Here is a 20,935-nt window from a genome sequence, read left to right as displayed (position 1 = left end):
ATCCAGAATGTCAGGCCAAGGTCTTTGAGTAATTAGAGATACGGCATCTTAAGAATGTTTGGGAGAGTCCATCCCTGTCCCGCCCTGGCTAACTGCAGATTTACCTAATCCTGGCCGCCTCTCTCCTCCCTAATTAGAGCTGCCCTCTCTGTCAAAGGTCAAGAAATGCATCTTTGAACATAGCTATGGACCGCCCAGGGTGAATTCCCATTATTCTTCAGGTGTCCACCCTGTATTTCCAGGAAAGTGCCGAGAAGTTTCATCCAAAAGAAAATATTTGCTCTGCTTAAAATTAGGATGAAAAAAAATAAAATCTGGTCTTCTAGGGGGCACTGTAGCTTCAGCTAAAAAAACAAGCAAACAAACAGAAAAGTATGCTGAGGCCCATGCAGAGTATGAGCATGTGGAAACTTACTCCTTACTTAAGAATTTTGTGCAGGTTTTTGTAATTCCTAGGATCTTCTTCTGACTCCTGCATTAGGGCAAACAGCACCTCCACCCATTTCTTTTTTTTTTTTTAAGTTTTTTATTATTATTTATTCACTTTACAGAGGAGGGAGAAAAGGAGAGAGGGAGAGAGGGAGAAAGGGAGAAAGGGAGGGGGAGGAGCAGGGGGCATCAACTCCCACATGTGCCTTGACCAAAGAAGCCCAGGGTTTCAAACCAGCAACTTCGGCATTCCAAGTTAATATTTTATCCACTATGCCACCACTGGTCAGGCCCTAGACCCATTTCTTAAACAAACAATATAGTGTCCAGTTGTTGAATAAACTGCCGTATTCTGAAGAAAGGATTTGACCAGACCAGATGTAAAGCCAGTGGCCACGGCCACCATCACAGCCGCCTGGCCCATGCAGGTTCGCATTGGATTCAGACAGTTGGTAAAGAAACAACGGAGCCAAAAACTGATGGGCCATCATCTTTAATCCTAGCTTGCACCTGGCAGGCAAGTAAAAACATACACTGGGTTCCAAAACCCACTCATTCAGTGCTCACAAAGCTACTGACTTATCCTAGAATCAAAGATTTCTAGCTCATCAGACTTATATTCACCTCTATTCCCCATCTCCTTCCTTCCCCCTGCACAAACTCTGCACAAACTGGCTTTTCCTTCAGCCTTTGCCATCTTGGCTACTTCTCCAGGCCTCCTCCACGTGGCCTTTTTCTGCTCTCTGCTCGCTAATGCTAATAATCTCAGGAACCAAGAGAGAGCAAGGTCCTGGTCTGCCCCACTTTTATAGTGTAGAAACCAAAACCTTTAATCCAGCGGTCTCAAACTCGCGGCCCGCCCACCAATTTTGTGCGGCCCGCAGACTGGCCCACAGACTAATCCACGAAGTTTGATTAGTCTGCGGGCTGCACAAAATTGGTGGGTGGGCCGTGAGTTTGAGACCCCTGCTTTAATCCAATATACAAAATAGGGAAGTCTCTAATACAAAGTCACTTATCTGAGACATGATGGGATTGTACCACCCACATCAAAAAGGGTGGGAAAGGCTTAGTCCTAAAACCAAGCCCTAGGCTACAAGGATCCTGCCTGCCCACAGCTCCCCCCCCCCAACACACATTAATATCACCTGGGCGACAGGCTTCCATGTGGGCAGCGCCATCTTTAACAAAGTGAGCAGAATATATTTTATCTGCCCAACACCAGATATGGTCATAACACAATGATCTGCATAATTAATCAGCTGGAACAAATTTAATTCTACTATTATATTATTCTCCACTCATAGGCCTTTTTATCTTTTTAAAGTAATATCTCAGTTATCTAATACCCTGTAAGATGCAGATGAACAGATCTCCTTCAGAGGTAAATGACCAGATGCCTGGATGTTAGTGGGTTCATGTAGAGCCAGAAGCCATGGCCACTATCAAAGCAGCCTGGCCCATGCAGGTTTGCATTGGATTTGGACAGTCGGTAAAGAAACAACGGAGCCAAGAACTGATGGGCTGTCATCTTTAATTCTAGCTTGCACCCAGCGGGCAAGTAAAAACACACTCTGGGCTCCAAAACCCACTCACATTCAGTGCTCACAAAGCTACTGACTTATCCGAGTTTCCTAGAATCAAAGGTTTCTAGCTCACCAGCCTTATTCTCCTCAGTTCCCCATCTCCTTCCTTATCCCAGATACAAACTCTGCACAAACTGGCATCTCACTCAGCACTCCGCCATCTTGGCTGCTTCTCCTGGCCTCCTCCACGTGGCCTCTTTCTCCTCTCTGCTCTGCTCCCTCTGCTCTCTCATGCTAATCATCCCAGGAACCAAGAGCGTAAGGTCCCGTTCTGCCTCCATTTTATAGTGTAGATTCAAAACCTTTAATTCAATATACAAAATAGGGAAGTCTCTAATACAGTCTCTTCTCTGAGGCATGATAGAATTGTACCACCCCACATCAAAAAGGGTAGGAAAGGCTTAATCCAAAAACCAAGCCCCAGGCTACAACGATCCTGCCTGTCCACAGAGACACACATTAATATCACCTGGATGACGGCCTCCACGTGGGCAGCGGCGCCATCTTTAACAAAGTGAGCATAATACATTTTATCTTCCCAACAGTTCATGACTGTTGTTTCTCACCTGGACTCCTGTGATCATCACTTAATTGGTCTCACTGCCTCCACCCACGCCCCCACCCTCACTCCCACCCCACAATTCAGTCTCCACCCAACACTGAATGAGCTTTCCGAGATGTAACTCGGAGCATTCTGCTTACAGCCCTCCAAGGGCTCCAGATCAAATCCCAAACCCCCCTGCTCGCCAGGCTCTTCCCCACTGGTCATTCCCAACTCGCCCTGACGCCAGTACCAGCCTGGCTCTTCTGCTTTCGGGACTTGGTCCCAGCTGCTCCCCCTGATCTGCCACACTTTCCCTCCTGGTTTTTGTGTGGTTGCTGCCTTGTCATTCCCTTCTCTGCCCGATGTCACTTCTTCAGAGATGTTGACCCACAATACCCAACCTCCCCCCTATCTCCCTGCTTTATTTTCATCACTGCTTTCATAAGGATGATTGATCTGAGATTATTTTACACCCATATAGTTTTTTGTTTTTAGCGAGAGAGACAGAGAGAGGGACAGATAGGGACAGGCAGGAAGGGAGAGGGATGAGAAGCATCAATTCTTTGTTGTGGCACCTTAGTTGTTCATTGATTGCTTTTTCATATGTGCCCTGATAGGGTGGGTAGAGGTGGCTGCAGCCAAGCCAGTGACCCCTTGCCAATGACCTTTGGGCTCAAGCCAGCAACCCTGTGTTTAAGCTGGCAACCTCGGGGTTTCAAAATCAGTCCTCTGCATCCCAGGCCAATATTCTATCCACTGCACCACTGCCTGATCAGTTTCATATAATTTTATTTAAATGTCACCACACTATAGTTAATTCTATAACTTGAATTTTATCTTTCCCACCAACAATGTGCTTTGGAGATCTTCCCAAGTCAGGCTAGATAGGCCTACTTCGTTTCTTTTTAATGGCTGAATCATAGTCCTTTAGAGATATCAGACTTTGTCTAATTGCTTCCCTATTTATTTCTGATTTTTTTTCTATTACAAATAATACTGATCGATACAGCCTTTTGGACACACAACTGCACATGCGTGAGTTTTTTCTGTAGGGCAGATTCCTGGAAGTGGAATTGAAAGGTCAAAGGTTGTGCCCATTTGTTGTGTTGATAGATGCTGGCTGCCATACTGCTTTCCTAAGAAGCTACCAATTCATACTTCAATTCCTACTCCCACCAACAGTGTGTTAGAGTGCACACTGCCCCTCACATCCTCACAGACACTAATTAGTAACATTAAAAACATTTTTTTTTCCTTAAAGGTTATACAGCAATGGTACCTTATTTTGTATCATAATCCTAGCGGCCATTTTCAGACTGTTTCCCCTGAAATCCTGCCTCCAGGTCAGTTCGGGGAGAAGCAGTAGAATCCTTTGTGAGCTCCGAGAGTTTCCTAAGATAAATGAAACCTTTCAAAGCAGGCTCATCCAGCACAGCAGAAACCTCATCTGTCCCCTCGCCAGTGGAGCTCGATCAATAACCTGGGGGAGGGGGGCGGTGAGCCAGCCTGACACGTCCTGCATGTGGCTCTGTCCCATCCATCATCCCAGCACACCCCAGGAGCTCACTAAGGCGCCAAAGTGAGTGGCAATCTGCCCAAGAGCAGCACCCCCCACCCCAGTCTGAGCTCGCTGATATCACTCAGACCCTTTGTTTGACTTCACGTGAGGACCAGAGGAGATGGAAGTCTGGTCAGAGTCAGACACTTGGTCGCCAGTGGTGGCATCTCAAGCTGAGAGGGGGCACATCTGCTCTCTCTAAGGGACAGCAGGACCAGAAAGGCAGCGAGCACCATGGAAACATCTCACTGGGGCACCAGCAAGCATTGCAGTCAAGAATGATCCTTCTTAGACCGAATGCCCCCACATTGGAAAGCTTTGTACTTTTTTTTAAAAAGTTTTGGAAGTTTCCTTCTCTTCCCTTCACTTTCGCAGTAAGAAAAATCTCGGTTTTCCACCTTTCTCTTTTGCCTTCTGAGGCTCTTCCCTGGATGTCTCCTACAGTCCTCACACAAACACAGCTTTCTGACACTTCCGGTCAGCAAATGTGCAGAGGTTTTTCCCACCACAAGCAATTCTCTGTGACGCCATCTGCGTGTCTTTTAATTTGACTCAATTCTGACACTGTCCTCCTGGAGATGGTGCCAGATCTCCCAGGTTAAGGGCTCAGTCCCACAAGATGGCCAACCACACACACATACACACACACACTTCTGTCGCCAGCCCAAGCTATCACCTGTGCTCTGATCAACCGGCTACATATTGGAGCTTCCAAAGATCCACAATCCCTCTTTTTGGGTTTGGTTAATTGGCTAGAGCAGCTCCCAGAACTCCGAAAAGCACTTACATTGATGTAAAGCCAGTAGCCATGGCCACCACACAGCCGCCTGGCCCATACAGGTTCGCATTTGATTCGGACAGTCGGTAATGAAACAATGGAGCCAAGAACTGGTGGGCCATTACTTTTAATCCTAGCTTGCACCCAGCAGGCAAGTAAAACACACACTAGGCTCCAAAACCCACTCATTCAGTGCTCACTTATCCGAGTTTCCTAGAATCAAAGGTTTCTAGCTCACCAGCCCCATTCACCTCTGTTCCCCATCTCCTTCTCTCTGCACAAACTCTGCACAAACTGGCTTCTCCTTCAGCATTCTGCCATTGTGGCTGCCTTGCCTCTCCTCTCCTCCATGTATCCTTTCTCTGCTCTCTGCTCTGCTCTCTCCTCTAATGCTAATCTCAGGAACTGAGAGAGAACAAGCTCCCGGTCTGCCCCACTTTATATTGTAGAAATCAAAACCTTTAATCCAATATACAAACAAGGAAATCTCTGATAAAAAGTCATTTATCTGGGGCATAATGGAATTCCTCATGAGAGTGTACCACCCCAGTGGGAAAGGCTTAGTCTTAAAACTAAGCCTTAGGCTATAACGACTTTTTTTTTTTTTTTTTGTATTTTTCTGAAGTCAGAAATGGGGAGGCAGTCAGACAGACTCCTGCATGCGCCCAACCGGGATCCACCCGGCATGCCCACCAGGGGGCGATGCTCTGCCCATCTGGGGCGTTGCTCTGTTGCAACCAAAGCCATTCTAGCGCCTGAGGCAGAGGCCATGTAGCCATCCTCAGCGCCAGGGCCAACTTTGCTCCAATGGAGCCTGAGCTGCAGGAGGGGAAGAAAGAGACAGAGAGGAAGGAGGGGGGGTGGAGAAGCAGATGGGCGCTTCTCCTGTGTGCCCTGGTCGAACCCGGGACTCCTGCACGCCAGGCCGACTCTCTACCACTGAGCCAACCGGCCAGGGCAGGCTATAACAATTTTGCCAGCTTACAGCCTGTCTCCCACACCAAAAGCAAGCAAACATATATGTCATATTTAAAAACTTATTTGACAGACAGTTGACCAGTTTATTAAAGGAGATGATAAAGGTACAGATGAGCAGCAGATGAAGAGACACCCAGAGAGAGGTCTGGGAGGGTCCTGAGCACAGAAGCACCTGTCTCTGTGGAGTGGGAATGTGTCTCCCTCCCAGTGTTGTGCTCACCAGCCTGGGAGCTCTCTGAATTCCTTTCATTGGGATTTTTATGAAGGCTCCTTTATGTAGGAGTGATCCATTATAAACTCCATTTTCAGCCCTCTCTCCCCTCTTGGGACAATGGCCATGGGGTGGGAATGTGGAGCTGAAAATTCTAAGCTTCTACTCATGGCTTGATCTTTCTGGTAACCAGTCACAATCCAGGAGCCCACGCAGAGTCACCTCGTTAGAACAAAGACACAGTAGATGCTCCTAGTGATCTTATCACTTAGGAATTTATAAGGGTTTTGGGAGCTTTGTGCCAAGAACCAGGGGTAGAAATCCATATATATATATATATATATATATATATATATATATATATATATATATATAATGTTCTATTAACTTAAGAAAGTTGTTAGACTTCCCTGAGAAAGGAGAGAATGGCCCATGCATCCTGGGTGCTGGTGCTAGGCTAAGCTCGTTGCGAGGGAGACAGTATTAGTACTTCCAGCTTAGTGATGCGTCAGCAGCCAGAGCAGTTGAGCAACTAACCCAAGGTCATTGCCCCAGCTAGTTAGGTCTGGGGCAAGATTCTAACCTAGAGCCTATAAACTTAGGCTCTGTGTCCTCTTAGGTGAGCGCGGTGTCTTAACCTAAGACATTTCAAAGGCTTTATTTTGGAGTGCTATAGATTATTGTGCATTTCTTTATTTATAGGCTTCTTTAAAGAGAAAATTCCAAAATAACCATGTAATTACTTTAAAAATTGTGTCCTTTCTGTGCCCCCAAAGGAGTCCAACACATGGTACATTTGCTTTCCGATAGCACTTTCCGTCTTCCGGAGGCCGCTGCGCTCCTTGTTGCGCGGTTCTTTCCTCGTCTCCCCATCTCTCTGCTGCCCTTGTCACGTTGCCTTCTGAGGCTGACCCTCCTGCGTTCCCCTCACCTGGATTATCCAGCACAATCTTCCTGTCTCGAGATCCTTAATTGAAGTCACATCTGCAAAAGTCCCTTTTGTGTTTTTCCAATAACGTTTGTCAGGAGAAGAGCGGCCTTTCCCCTTTAAGAAGTCCCGCCCCGACACTGTGGCCGCTGCAGGACCACAACCTGACAAAAAGGAACCCCCTCCACCCAACGTTCTTTACTTGTTTTGCTTGATAAAAGCACGGCTATGTGCTGGATCAACTCGACTTCCAAGTCTGAATGATCCCTAAATAAGGAGCCTATCTGGTGAACTTGAATTGAAAAAAGGTTAATAAAGTGTGGAATAACGGAGTTGTCATTCAAAATAGAGCCAGATCCCATGGAGATGGCGGCTACGAGCCGCCCCAGAGTGGAATCCCATCAGCCTTCCTCCCCCGTCTTTATCCTTCTCCTCTGCCATCTACTCTGCCCCCCACCTGCCCACCCACCCAGTTATATTTAGTGTTACAGGCTGTGGGTTTCTAAAACAATTCTCTCCTGTGTTTATCTTTCTCACCGAAGGGAAACCAGTTCATGTCATATTTTTATATATATTTAGCTTTCTATTTCTGAAGAAATAAATAGAAAAAATATTCTTTTTCCAAGATAAGTGAATTCCAAGAGGCTTGGAGCCTGGTTTGGAAAGGCTGGGGGGGGGGGCAGTGGGCTCTGGGGAGCTTTCCCAGTGGAATGGGTTTGAATGGAGGCCAGACTTCTGGGGTGATGCAGAGTGGCTGGGACCTATGAGAGGTTCCTCCGGCGCGGTCTGTCAGAAGTGACAGTTGGCAAAAATGAGGGTCATAAATCATTTCCCAACTGTGAAGACAAAGGGACTGAGACCGTGGAATAAGTGAGACTGCAGTAATGAGGAAGTGACTATGGTGCTTTGTGTCACACCGTGACAGCCAGTTCAGGGTTGCAAGCAGTAGCTGCAAAAGCCAGACAAGTGGATGAAAATCCGGGAACTAGAGGAAATCCAGGCATGTGAGGGATTCTGGGAAGCATTTGTTCCCTTCTGTGGCGAATTCACAGTGCGAGGCTCATGCTGTGGGGATGGGAGCAGCTGGTGGGGACTGACAGATGGTCGAGAGAGTCGGACTCCATGTGTCCAGGCGGAGCATCTCAAGGTTCGTAGGGCTGCTCGGCACGTGAGCCTGTTTAGGGACCTCAGCCTGGTCCCCACGGGCATTTAAACCCAGAACACCCTTTCTACTGATCAGCTACTGGCCAGAGACTGGGCAGAAGAACGCATCAGATCTGGGCACCCTACCATCCCTTCCGGAAGAGTAAGTCCCATCACGTGCCTTTCTGAGTCAGAAACAGGACTAAGAAGCTGTATTTTACTGAAGAAAAAAGTGTGCTGTCATACCTCAAGGGGTTCATGTTATATCGCTTCTTCTGTAGGAATGGGTATAGGGTATGAAGGAAGGGAGAGGCCACTGTGCTGGCGAATCCACATCCTCCCCTCCAGTTCTGCTGAGGTGTCAGCATGGCAGCGTTTGCATGTGTCTGGCTGGGGGCAGGGCTGGCTAACTTGGAGAAGAGCCAAGTGAATTGTTCCTTGTGGAGTGAAAGTCTATGACCAGCCTACAGTTATTACAGGGGGCCCTCAGCCCACTCAGCTAATGGTGTCCAAGAAATGGCACAGCGGGCTCCCATGATCCCACCCACGGAGCAGCGTTAGGGACAATGCTCCCCTTTAATGCTTATTTCAGACTCGGTTGGAATCTCACTTGAAATCTGTCTTACAGTAGGCAGGACAACTCAAAAACAGAGGACCAGGAATGCTCGAGGGCTCCGCCCACCCAGGGGAATGTGGTCACCCCGCTCCCTACTTCCACACAGCTTGGGACCAGAGCACCCAGGACTAGAGGAAGATGCAGAAAGGTGCTCCAGGTTGGGCAGAGGAGGGTGACACTCCTTTACTGACAGTGGAGGAAAATGGTATCATTGCTTTTCAAACAAAGAAAGCCAAGCCCTAGAACCTTCAGTAGAACATACAGACTCCACGCCTAACTCAGTTCGTCTGCTCACATCACCTTGTCCCCCTGGAATGAGTGTCTGTCTTCTGTTTTGAAATGTAGGTTTCATTATTAGTTAGGTGTGGCTAGGCCAACAATCAAGAAGTGATTACCCCTGAAAAGATAGAGATACTCACAGCTCCCCAGAGAGGACCTGCCGGGCTGCAGGGGGGCCACTCGGGGAAGCACCAGGGTCAGCCAGGAGGCAGGGCGAGAGGCGAGAACAGGCGAAAGCCTTTCTTGTCATTTCTACAAGAAGGAACAGAGGAGGCAGAGTAAAGAGGCTTAGGACTGGCTAGTTTGGGCAGTTTCAGCAGACTCAGGGACAGAGGAGCTGTCCCTAGTGTCTGGTACCTAGTACTGAGATGATGAGGGGAAGGGGACAGTGGCCCTGAGTGTGAGAGCAGACAGGGGGGTGGATCGGGGCTCTGGACTAGTGAGTTTGCATTTGAAAGGTGGGCTTTAGTGTTAGTTGTTTAATATCTCTAGGAATTGTCTAACCTGGGGAGAGGTGGCCTTCCGGGGCCAGCAAGACCCCCAATGTCATAGCATCAGAAAACAGAAAATCAAATCACACTGTTGTAAAGTACTGCAATCCACAAGTTACATAGACACCAGGCAGGTTACAGAAGAAATTTGAAGAGTTTTATTAATTGGCCAGCTAGCTACACGGGGCACAATCCCAAATCATGTAGGCCTTTTTACCGTTCTCAACCTTCTTTTATACAAAATCAAGTGCTGGTTGGGGTGGGTAAGGAGGGAGCATGGTACAATAGTTAATTACTAACAAGCTTACAACATCTATCTATAGGATCTATTAAAAGGAAAAAGCATTCCTACACCACGATATAACAGTAGTGACAATTGCTTTACATACCCGGCGAAGACACTCCCAAATCCTCCAGTGTCCACCCCCACCCCTGGCGCCACAACAGAGCGGTTAGCTTGGGATAAGGAGAGAGGCTAGATGGAAATACCTTTGCTAAAAGTGTTGGGGCCACTTATTAGGAAACCTAATAAGTTAGTCCCTGCTTGTTTTAGTTTACAAGTTTCATACATATAAAGAATTTCAAGAGGGATGATTATTAGAAAGCATATAAAATGTTATAGAATGTAGGTTTTTCAAGCAAGGGGGAGTGGTCTCATGATCCCTTTGTCTAAAGGTATACACCACTCTCAGGGCTCTAGGAGGGGAGGAGGAGTTAGAATCAGTGTAGGAATTCTTTTTTTTTTGAATAAATTTTTATTTTAATGGGGTGACATCAATAAATCAGGGTACATATATTCAAAGAAAACATTTCCAGGTTATCTTGTCATTTAGTTCTGTTGCATACCCATCACCCAAAGAGAGATCGTCCTCCATCACCCTCTATCCAGTTTTCTTTGTACCCCTCCCCCTCCCCCTCTCCCTCCTCCCCTCCCCCCACCCCCCCGTAACCACCCCACTCCTGTCCATGTCTCTTAGTCTCGTTTTTATGTCCCACCAATGTATGGAATCCTGCAGTTCTTGTTTTTTCTGATTCACTTATTTCACTCTGCATAATGTTATCAAGATTCCACCATTCTGCTGTAAGTGATCCGATGTCATCATTTCTTCTAGCTGAATAGTATACCATGGTGTATATGTGCCCCATCTTCTTTATCCAGTCTTCTATTTTTTTTTTTACAGTGATTAAAAGCCTTTAAGCAAACTCTTGGCCAACACAGCAAGAATCCATAAATGAGTAGTGTCCTTAACATGTTCACCAAGTCTAAGTTGGCCCATCACCATGCCAAATTCCTGAAAAATGCAACCCAACCACAGTTCAGTCTGTTAGGAGCTGTCACGGGGAGCAGGAGTCCAGGAAAAGTCCCCATCCAGGAAAAGTCCTCATGGCACTGGAATTGTCACCATTCTATACTTTGCAGCTCATGTCCAAGTCCCAATGACCGCTGCTTCTAGCTGGTAATGATTCAGGTAGACTGGAAAAGCCATCTGCAGCATGTGTGGAGATGGAGCTTCTGTTCTCCTCTGCCTGGAGAGAGGAGACCAGGTTGCTTTTCCTTGGAGCTCTGTGACTGTGGCGTGGTAAAGAGAACCTTGGGATACACTAAGCTGGGTGGCAAAGGTAGATTCATAATAGAAGTTGGCAAACGGGGGAAAGAGAGCTCTAAATTAGGAGTAGGTCCCAGCCTGAAATAAGAGTGGGGCATTGAGGTAGGAGGGATAAAGGAAACACTATATATTAAGCAAAGCAGCAGAAAATAGGACTATCAACACCCACAACAGAGATCTTTGAGGGAAGAATAAAAAACCTGACTATTCAGGCAAAACATAGTTAAGTGGCCCTTGTGCAAATGAGATCAGTTTACCTGCTTCTTGGAAGAAATACCCTAGGCTCGTCCACAGTGTCGTAGATGGGGCCGATGGCCCTGGGCACCTTCAGCTTTCAGTGGCAAACCCCAGCATTCTGGGCAAGGTTAGGTCATAGGTGGCTGGAGCAGGGCTGGAAGAGACTGAACCCTCCCTTAGAGGAGCGAGGAGGAAGCCTGTCTTCCAGTGTCCCTGTATCCTCACAGCAGAGGCATGTAAGCCTGGCAGGCTTTAGCTCAATGACTTTCCTTTCCACTATTGAAGCAGGACCCAGATGGCATCCTATGAGACCCCTTTGGGGCTTTAGAGCCTTTAAGGGTGTATCCTAAAAGCTGGTAGTTCCCCTGATCTCTATTGGGCTTTTTCTGCCTCTAGGTATCTTAAAAGCCACGCTCAGAAGATCTCGCTGAGGGGTTTGAGGTTCCCCATCCGCCTATATAAATCTTTTCCATATATCTGGAAATGTAGGGATTTTTAATTAAGATATGTATATATTGTCTTCTAAAGGATCTTAAGGAAAGGGAAGAGAGAGTTTTCAGATAAGTTTTATCCTTCCAGAGAACTATAGTTAAACTATGACTAGATGACCCAGTTGTCCTTGTAAGCCAGGAAGCTCCCGCATTTTTCTCCCAACATTCTCCACAGAAAGAAGGGGGCAAGAAGCCTGACTTTTCCTCTTTTTTTTTTTTAATTTTAATTTAATTTAATTTTTTTACAGAGAAGAGAGTCAGAGTGAGGGATAGACAGGGACAGACAGACAGGAACGGAGAGATGAGAAACATCAATCATTATTTTTCGTTGCGCATTGCAACACCTTAGTTGTTCATTGATTGCTTTCTCATATGTGCCTTAACCGTGGGCCTTCAGCAGACCGAGTAACCCCTTGCTTGAGCCAGTGACCTTGGGTCCAAGCTGGTGAATTTTTGCTCAAACCAGACGAGCCCATGCTCAAGCTGGCGGCCTCAGGGTCTCTAACCTGGGTCTTCTGCATCCCAGTCCGACGCTCCATCCACTGCACCACCGCCTGGTCAGGCCTGACTTTTCCTCTTTAAAATGGTGTTGCCAATACTAAGTTTTACAGTTCTTTGGCACCTTATCACAACACGGTTAATACACTTTTCTCTTCTCTGCTTTCAGGACCCAGCTCAAATCTCTTGGGTCTGAGAAAGCTTCCCAGGACACCCTGTTCTATTGAGATCACCCCCTCCCCTGAAGTCCTGTAAGATTTGTCTCTGCTGTTCATATTGGTATCAGTGATCAAATCAGAGTGTGTTGTGTCCCTGCATCAAAACTTAAAACTCCTTGGAGATGGGGATTGTGTCTTTTACTCACATATAGTATGTCCCCTGCAACACCTGGCACAAAGACTTGAACATAATAAACACTCATTGAATCTGTGTTAGGGAATGCCCAAGTCTCAGTTCAGTAGGCAACAGGGGTGTAGGAATAACCCTGCCTAGAAAGACTCTCAACTTGGTTTTGTGGGAGAGGAAAAAAATTTCCTCTACCCATCTAGGTTCTGTCAGCTAGTCTAATAATTAAATCTACATAAGACAGATTGCCAAGAGAAAATAGTCAAACTTGATTATATGCATACTTACAAGAACCCTACATACCAGGGGTCGGGAAACTTTTTGGCTGAGAGAGCCATGAACACCACATATTTTAAAATGTAATTCCGTGAGAGCCATACAACGACCCGTGTATGTTACGCATTATCCAATAAAAATTTGGTATTGTCCTGGAGAACAGCTGTGATTGGCTCCAGCCACCCACAACCATGAACATGAGCGGTAGAAAATGAATGGATTGTAATACATGAGAATGTTTTATATTTTTAATGTTATTTTTTTAATTAAAGATTTGTCTGCAAGCCAGATGCAGCCATCAAAAGAGCCACATCTGGCTCGCGAACCATAGGTTCCCAACCCCTGCTATATACTGAAGGGAGTCAGAGATTCCACATACATAAGAAGTTCAGAAGCAAAAAGATAAAATGAGGTGTAGTATTCAATATATAACATTCTGAGCTAAGAATCAGGTCAGGTGCCTCGGGCTTCGGAGGGGAGGAAGGTCATTGCAGGACAATAAGAGCAGCAGATGTTAAGTAATTAGAAGTTTTCCCTGCCCTATAGCTAGGTCATAAAAACTTGTCTCTAGTAATAACTCTTATCAAGACCCCAATTTAATTTCTTTAAGGGAAAGGTAAGATTTTCTTGTGAGCCCACAGGGTCTTGATTGCCTCTAGCTCAAAAATAATTCACGTCAAAGTGGCATGTCTTACGAAGCCTTTTCAGAAATCCCGTGGGTCTCTCTCTTTATTATTGTAAAGCCAGTAGCTACGGCCACCATCACAGTTGCCTAGCCCATGCAGATTTGCATTAGATTCGAACAGATGATAATGAATCAACGGAACCAAGAACTAGTGGGCCATTAGCTTTAACCCTAGCTTGCACCTGGTGGGCAAGTAAAACACACCCAGTGGCTCCAAAACCCACTCATTCAGTGCTCGCAAAGCTACTGACTTATCCGAGTTTCCTAGAATTAAAGGTTTCTAGCTCACTAGCCTTATTCACCTCTGTTCCCCATCTCTTTCTCTCTGCACAAACTGGCTTCTCTTTCAGCATTCTGCCATCTTGGCTGCTTCTCCTGGCCTCCTCCACATCCTTTCTCTGCTCTCCTACAGTATGGGCTCCTCCTAGAACAGTGATGGGCAATCTTTTGAGCTTGGTATGTCAAAATTCGCCAAAAAACTGAGCATAACTCGGGTGTTGTGTCATTTCGAGAAAAAAAAACATAATTTTGCTATATTTATAGTTTAAATAACAAAAATGTGTAATTGTAATATATAACTGTATTTAATAAATGTTGGGCAGATAAAATATATTATGCTCACTTTGTTAAATACGGTACTGCCCACGAGGAGGCCGTCGCCCAGGTGATATTAATGTGTGTCTCTGTGGGCAGGTAGAATCCTTGTAGCCTGGGGCTTGGTTTTGGGATTAGGCCTTTCCCACCTGTTTTGATGTGGGGCGGTACAATCCAATCATGCCTCAGAGAAGTGTCTTTGTATTAGAGACTTCCCTGTTTTGTATATTGGATTAAAGGTTTGGATTTCTACACTATAAAATGGGGGCAGAACGAGAGCTTGCTCTCTTGGTTCCTGGGATGATTAGCATGAGAGAGCAGAGGGAGCAGAGCAGAGAGCAGAAAGAGGCCATGTGGCCAGGAGAAGCAGCCAAGATGGCGGAGTGCTGAGTGAGATGCAAATTTGTGCAGTTCGTATCTGGGATAAGGAAGGAGATGGGGAACTGAGGAGAATAAGGCTGGTGAGCTAGAAACCTTTGATTCTAGGAAACTCGGATAAGTCAGTGGCTTTGTGAGCACTGAATGTGAGTGGGTTTTGGAGCCCAGTGTATGTTTTTACTTGCCCGCCGGGTGCAAGCTAGAATTAAAGAAAATGGCCTATCAGTTTTTGGCTCCATTGTTTCTTTACCGACTGTCCGAATCCAATGCGAACCTGCATAGGCCAGAAGGCTGCTGTGATAGTGGCCCTGGCTGTGGCCACTGGCTTTACAATAAACCAAAAACTAATTATTTAACTTACCTGCTTAGTGACTTTTTTGTTCATTTGTCAATTGGTTTCTTTTGTTGGCCTTGATATTATTTAACTTGAGTGGGGTGCTGTGAACTAAGATAAGTGAGGGGGAAGGGGAATTCTTTAACTAACCTGCCTATTAGTGACTTTTCTGTTGCTGAATTTCATTGGCTAAATCTTCAATTGAAGGTTGGTATTTTGTACACTTCAAGCCCAAGCAAGCGCTACTAACTTCATCTGTCAATCTGTTTCTTTCGTTGGTTTTAATATTATTTAACGCTGAGAATAAGGTCTCACAAAAGTATGTAGAGGAAATAATTGTGAGTAAAGCCATTGCTATATTTTTCAGGGTGTTAAAAGTGTCTGGTAATCAGTTCTAGGCACTCCAAATTTCCTATTCCTAGTGGCACTCCTCTTGATTCTCCAAGCGGCGCCTTTCCAGATTCTCAAGCTTTGACCTCAAGTCAACAAACACTTGAGCCCAGATGCTGTCTTGAAATTCTGCAAGTTGCATCTTATGTAAATTAAGATGGCTGCCACTATTTCTAATGGTGGGAAACGGCACTCATAGCACAAGCCATCGCCTCTCCCAGCCTCCCCCTCACTTATCTCAGTAATGACGGTCAATTAGAAATCCACAACACCCCAGGACAGTAGATTGGATGATGGTTGCTGTGGTTATGTGGTTTTGGTAATGGCGATCACAGGGCCCCCAGAGATGCATTCCCTGCGGCATTCTGCTGCTCCCTGCTCCACCAGCTGGAAGTGAGGTCAAAGATCCCCTAATGGCCTAACCGGAAGTCCCAGAACTAGACACTCTGTGCCGTAGTTCTGTTGTTTTGGCCTACAGACCTCTGGCACGGAGTGTCTACACTACAGCAATTGTTTTATCCTCGGCTACTGCACCTGGCTGTGCAGGAGCCAAAGATGAAATGTTCTTCTCGGCATGCGGCTCCATACTTCTCTGGTATTCAGCCGCATGTGGCCACGTGTCATCGAAAATGGCCACGCGTGTCATAGGTTCGCCATCATGGTCCTAGAACGTAATCACTCTTCTCCTAGAACAACGTGCTCTCTCTTCCTTTTAAAACCTTTTGGCGTGAAAGCCCTCCCCAAACGCATATTAACATAATCACACCTATCCCAAGCAATCACCTGGGTGATGGGTTTCCACGTGGGCAATGCCATCTTTAACAAAATGAGCATAATATATTTTATCCGCCCAACAATTATCCAGTACTTGATCTTTCTAATACACTACTCATAAAAATTAGAGGATATGTTATGGCTTCATATTCATTTTGAAATATATCCTAATTTTTGTGAGCAGTATACTCAGAACATTTACAAATCTGGACCACATTTATGAAATTCTCAAACAAGGAACATTCAGGTAGCTCCAGCTGTGAATATGACTCAGAGGGATACTTTCTAATTGCAGCTGAAAAGGAGAAATTGCGTAAGTATTGATGCCTGGACCCCAGTGCCTCCTCCATGAGCTCCCTGGAGGAGGGAGGCAATGACTTAAGTCAGCTGGGGTTCACTGAGCAGCAGGAGGCAGACGAGGCATTTCTGTGTCACGTATTTATTTTTAATGGACAAGTCACCTGTGTTGTGTCCATCTGGGCTGGTGGGTCCAGCCCAGGCTGTGAGGAAGAGTAAGTTACCTGGTTCCGAGTGGCCTGGAATGAGTAGTAAAACAGAATGGATTCTCAGGGTATTGAGTGCAGGACCCAGAAATGCTGGCGATTACCGTGAACTCCTCCTCCATGAGAATGGGAGCAGGGAGGGGGAACAAATGGAGGGCTGGTCGGACCGAGTGTAAAATGTCAGAGTGGTTGGGCTCTGTCCCTGGGGCAGAGCTGATGGACTAAAATAGACATTTTGGGAAGCCTGACATAAAATGCAATTCCAGGGTGAGAGCTATAATTTTGCCAAGGGGCTCCCTGCCAATGTCCAAAAATGCCCTTGTCATGCAAAGTGGAGTAAAGGAGGGAGTAAAGCCTCCTTTGTGGGTATCCTGACGTTGTAGGGACTGCCTCACCTGTCTTTAGTCCCTTGTTATTCAAAATACAGCCACTATGACTGTACCTTTGGTCTCCTTTGGGAGCTTGTTAGAAATGCTGAATCACAGGCAGCGCAGGGGGTAGGGAGAGGCCAAGGGGAACGGCCCCTTCCAGTGCAAAATTCAAGGGGGCATTCCAAAACTCAGCAATCAAGATAAATAGCATTTCTAAAAATCAAAATTCAGCCTGACCAGGCGGTGGTGCAGTGGATAAAGCATCGGATTGGGATGCAGAAGACCCAAGTTCAAGACCCTGAGGTCTCCAGCTTGAGCGCGAGCTCATCTGGTTTGACTAGAGCTCACCAGCTTGAGGCCAAGCTCACTGGCTCGAGCAAGGGGTTATTCGGTCTGCTGTAGCCCCCCCCCCCCCCCGTCAAGGCACATATGAGAAAGCAATCAATGAACAACTAAGGTGTCACAATGAAAAAACTAACGATTGATGTTTCTCATCTCTGTCCGTTCCTGTCTGTCTGTCCCTATCTATCCCTCTCTCTGACTCTCTTTCTCTCTGTCTCTGTAAAGAAAAAATAAAATAAAATCAAAATTCACACCAAAAAAAATCCATGATAAACAAACTATCATAATTTTAAATGAAAACAGGCGCTGACCCTGCACTTGAACGATACTGCCCCTCTCTCCCCATCTTAATCCCAGCCAGACCTCAGGCCCCGCCCAGAATTGACTTTCTTACAAGATCCCCAGAGAATTTACATGCACATCAAAGTTTGAGAAGCACTGCTTTGGACAACACTTCCCAAGCCATAACAACCCCACATCTTGGACTCCAGAGAGCAGCAAATACAGATAGGGGTGAGCAAAGGTTAAGTTCTAGAAGCATCCAATGCCTCCAGATGGCTGGATTTGCACACTGCCACCTTAACATTGTACAGTGTTTCATACTTTACTATAAAATTTAAAAAATGTTGTGTTTTAAAATAGATTCATAGAAAATTGCCAAGAGAGTACAGAGAGATCCCATTGCCCTTCACCCAGTTTCCCCAAATGGTTACATTTTATTTGCTTATCGCACAACATCAAAATGAGGAAACTTGGTATAAGTGTATGTGTAGTTATATGCCATTGTATCACAGCTGGAGATTCAGGTAACCAACACAGTGAAGAGAACAGAACTCGCCCATCACCACAAACATTTCCCTGGAGCCGCAGCTTTATAGCCACACCCCCTTCCTTCCCTGTTGCCACTCCCATCCTAACTCTGGGCAACCACTCAGCTGTATCATTTCTCAGAACGTTATAGAAATAAAATCATACATATACAAACTTTGGAGATTGGCTTTTTTTTTTACTCCACATGATGAACTGGAGATTCATCCCAACTGTTGCCTGTATTGTTAGTTTCTTCAATGAATAGTTTTTGCACCTCTGTCAAAATTCAATTGGCCATAGTCGTGCGGGGCTATTTCCAGACTCTATTGTATCTCACTGACCTATGTGTATAGCTCTCTCCCCATACCTCATAGTTTTTATTACTGTAGCTATAAGTTTTACAATTTGGTTTACAACTTGGATAGCTTGACTTTTCCACTTCATTTTTTTCCCCAAAAAAGGTTTTAACTAGTTTGTTCCTTTATCTTTCCATATAACTTTTAGAATTATTTTACACCAAAAAAATCTTTCTGGGATTTGGATAGGAAGTGCAATAAATATATATATACCAATTTGGGGAGAATTAATATCTTTACAATGTTGAGTTTTCTAACTCTTAAGCTTGGCATGTCTCTACATTTATTTGGATCTTTGATTTCTGTCATCAGTATTTTATAGTTTTAATGTACAAGATCTGTATATGTTTTATTACATTCATATTCATGCCTAAGTATGCATTTGTTTGAGTGGGCATAAGTGGTCTTATATTTTAAATTTCAGTTTCCACGTATTTTTGCAAGTATTTTTCTTATGTTGATCTTGTATCTTATGAATTTACTAAACTCACTTACTAGTCCTAAGAGTTTCCTTATAGATTTTTGGGAATTTCTAAGTAAACTTTATGCTATATGCCAATAAAGACATTTTATTACTTTTAGATTTCTATGTCTTTTATTTCCATTTCTTGCTTTATTGAACTAGCCAGAACATTGATGTCAATGTTAAATAGCTGTGACAAGAGCAGGCATCCTTGCCTGGTTCCTGATCTTAGGAAAAACGCATTTAGCCTTTCGCTGTCAAGGGTGACGTTTGCCCTAGGTTTTTTTTTTTCTCTTTTTCTATAAATAGCATTTTAATATTTGTGTAAATAGACCACAGTATTACCAAAAACTATAAGAACAGAGCTTGGAACAGATTTTTAAACCTGTGCATACAGCCTTTCCAGCTATCTATCGTGCTCCCCCCCCCGCCCCCCCCCCCCCCCCCCCCCCCCCCCCCCCCGTCTCCCCTGGGCTGGGGTCAAGTGCTCTGGGTAACACTGTGGGTGTTTATGGAGTTCTTTATCATGCTGAGCAAGTTCCCTTCTGCCCCTCATTTTTTTGAATGATTATATTATTGTGGGGAAAAAAGAAATTTCCTCTACTTTTCTAGGTTCTGGGCCTAGAAAAACTCAACAAGGACAAGAAGTTCTTTGGTTTGGGACTTCGACCTATGCATCTCTTCATCTGGCTGTTGGTTCTTAACTTTAAAATCCTTTGTAATCAATCAGTAATCTAGTGAATATGTGGGTTTCTTGGGTTCTGCGAGCTGCTCTAGCAAATTAATCGAATCTACGGAGAAGTTCTTCGGAACCACAGAACTCTACAACACCAGAGTGAAGCTCAGTGTCAACTATGGCCTACAAATAATACTGAACTCACGAGATGTAACAAATGTGCCAACATAATGCAAGATAACAATATGGGAAATGGTGTGTGTGTGTGTGGGGGGGGAGACAAGGGCCTGAGTGCATATGGAACTCTACATATGATCTCAAATATTTTGTAAACCTAAAACTGTGCTGAGAAAATAAAGTCTACTCATTATTTTTTAAAAAATAACAAAACAAAACAAAACAAAACTCTTAAGAGATTTCACCTTAAAAGAAAACAAAGGCAGTGCGGTGAGAATTTTTTAAGTGCAGAGAGAGCTAACAAGGTCACGCTGGGACCTTGCTTGTCAGCTACACAACCAGTGTGGCTACCCAAGCCCAGGCTCACTCACAGAAACCCGCACCTGCAGCGTAAATCCATGCCTCACTCTTGCGGCCGTACCAGTGCAGCCCTGCTGGAGCTGTCGAACAAGCTCCTTTAGAAGTAAGAGAACCGAAGTTTTCATCCCCTTCTTAGGGTTACTGAATTTTCTCCTGTGCATGAAATTGGGCAGGGCTGGCCAGTCTGAAAAAGCAGCATCACAAATTTCTTCCTAAGGAAAAATAGCCTTTTCTCTGGCTGAACTGTCCTCAGCTCACTGTAATGATGGTTTTTTGATCTGACGGTTTATTCTCCCTGATTATGCAGAAGGCTCTTTAAATTTGTTTTGGTGGTTTTTCTCTCCTGAGGAACTAACTAGATGAGGCAATCAGCTCACCTTTCATAATATAAGAAGGCTGCTGCTGCTTCTTTTTAAAATTAGGCCTGCACTTCAGAATTTCTGCAAGTAATCACAGAGGTAAATTTCAGTCTGTTGCTCTAATGGCCTTTAGCCAGCAGTGTAGTCTAAATCCCTCTAGACTACAGTGGCCGGTCCATCAGAGGACATTTCAAACTGGATGAACCCCTTCGAGTTTGAAATCCTTTTGCTTTGGGGGCTGTGATCTGGTTCCATAACCTTTTGAACCCCCAACTTTTGCTTTGAAAGTTGGCACTTTCTGTTTAAACAGCAAGAAAGAGGGGAAATAAGCCTTGTCAAGATGAATGTATTGATGTCAACAATCACTT

General features: G+C 45.2%; 1 protein-coding gene across 1 annotated transcript in view; it reads left to right on the top strand.

The window, feature by feature from the left end:
- Nucleotides 1-20,935, top strand: part of NMNAT2 (nicotinamide nucleotide adenylyltransferase 2) — a 129,562-nt gene that overhangs the window by 77,035 nt on the left and 31,592 nt on the right. The gene's annotated exons all lie outside the window — the stretch shown is intronic.

The sequence above is a fragment of the Saccopteryx bilineata genome, chromosome 2 (genome assembly GCF_036850765.1).
Source record: "Saccopteryx bilineata isolate mSacBil1 chromosome 2, mSacBil1_pri_phased_curated, whole genome shotgun sequence".
Lineage (NCBI taxonomy): Eukaryota > Metazoa > Chordata > Mammalia > Chiroptera > Emballonuridae > Saccopteryx > Saccopteryx bilineata.
Note: the sequence above shows the minus strand (reverse complement) of the source record. Positions and strands in the feature narration are given on the sequence as shown.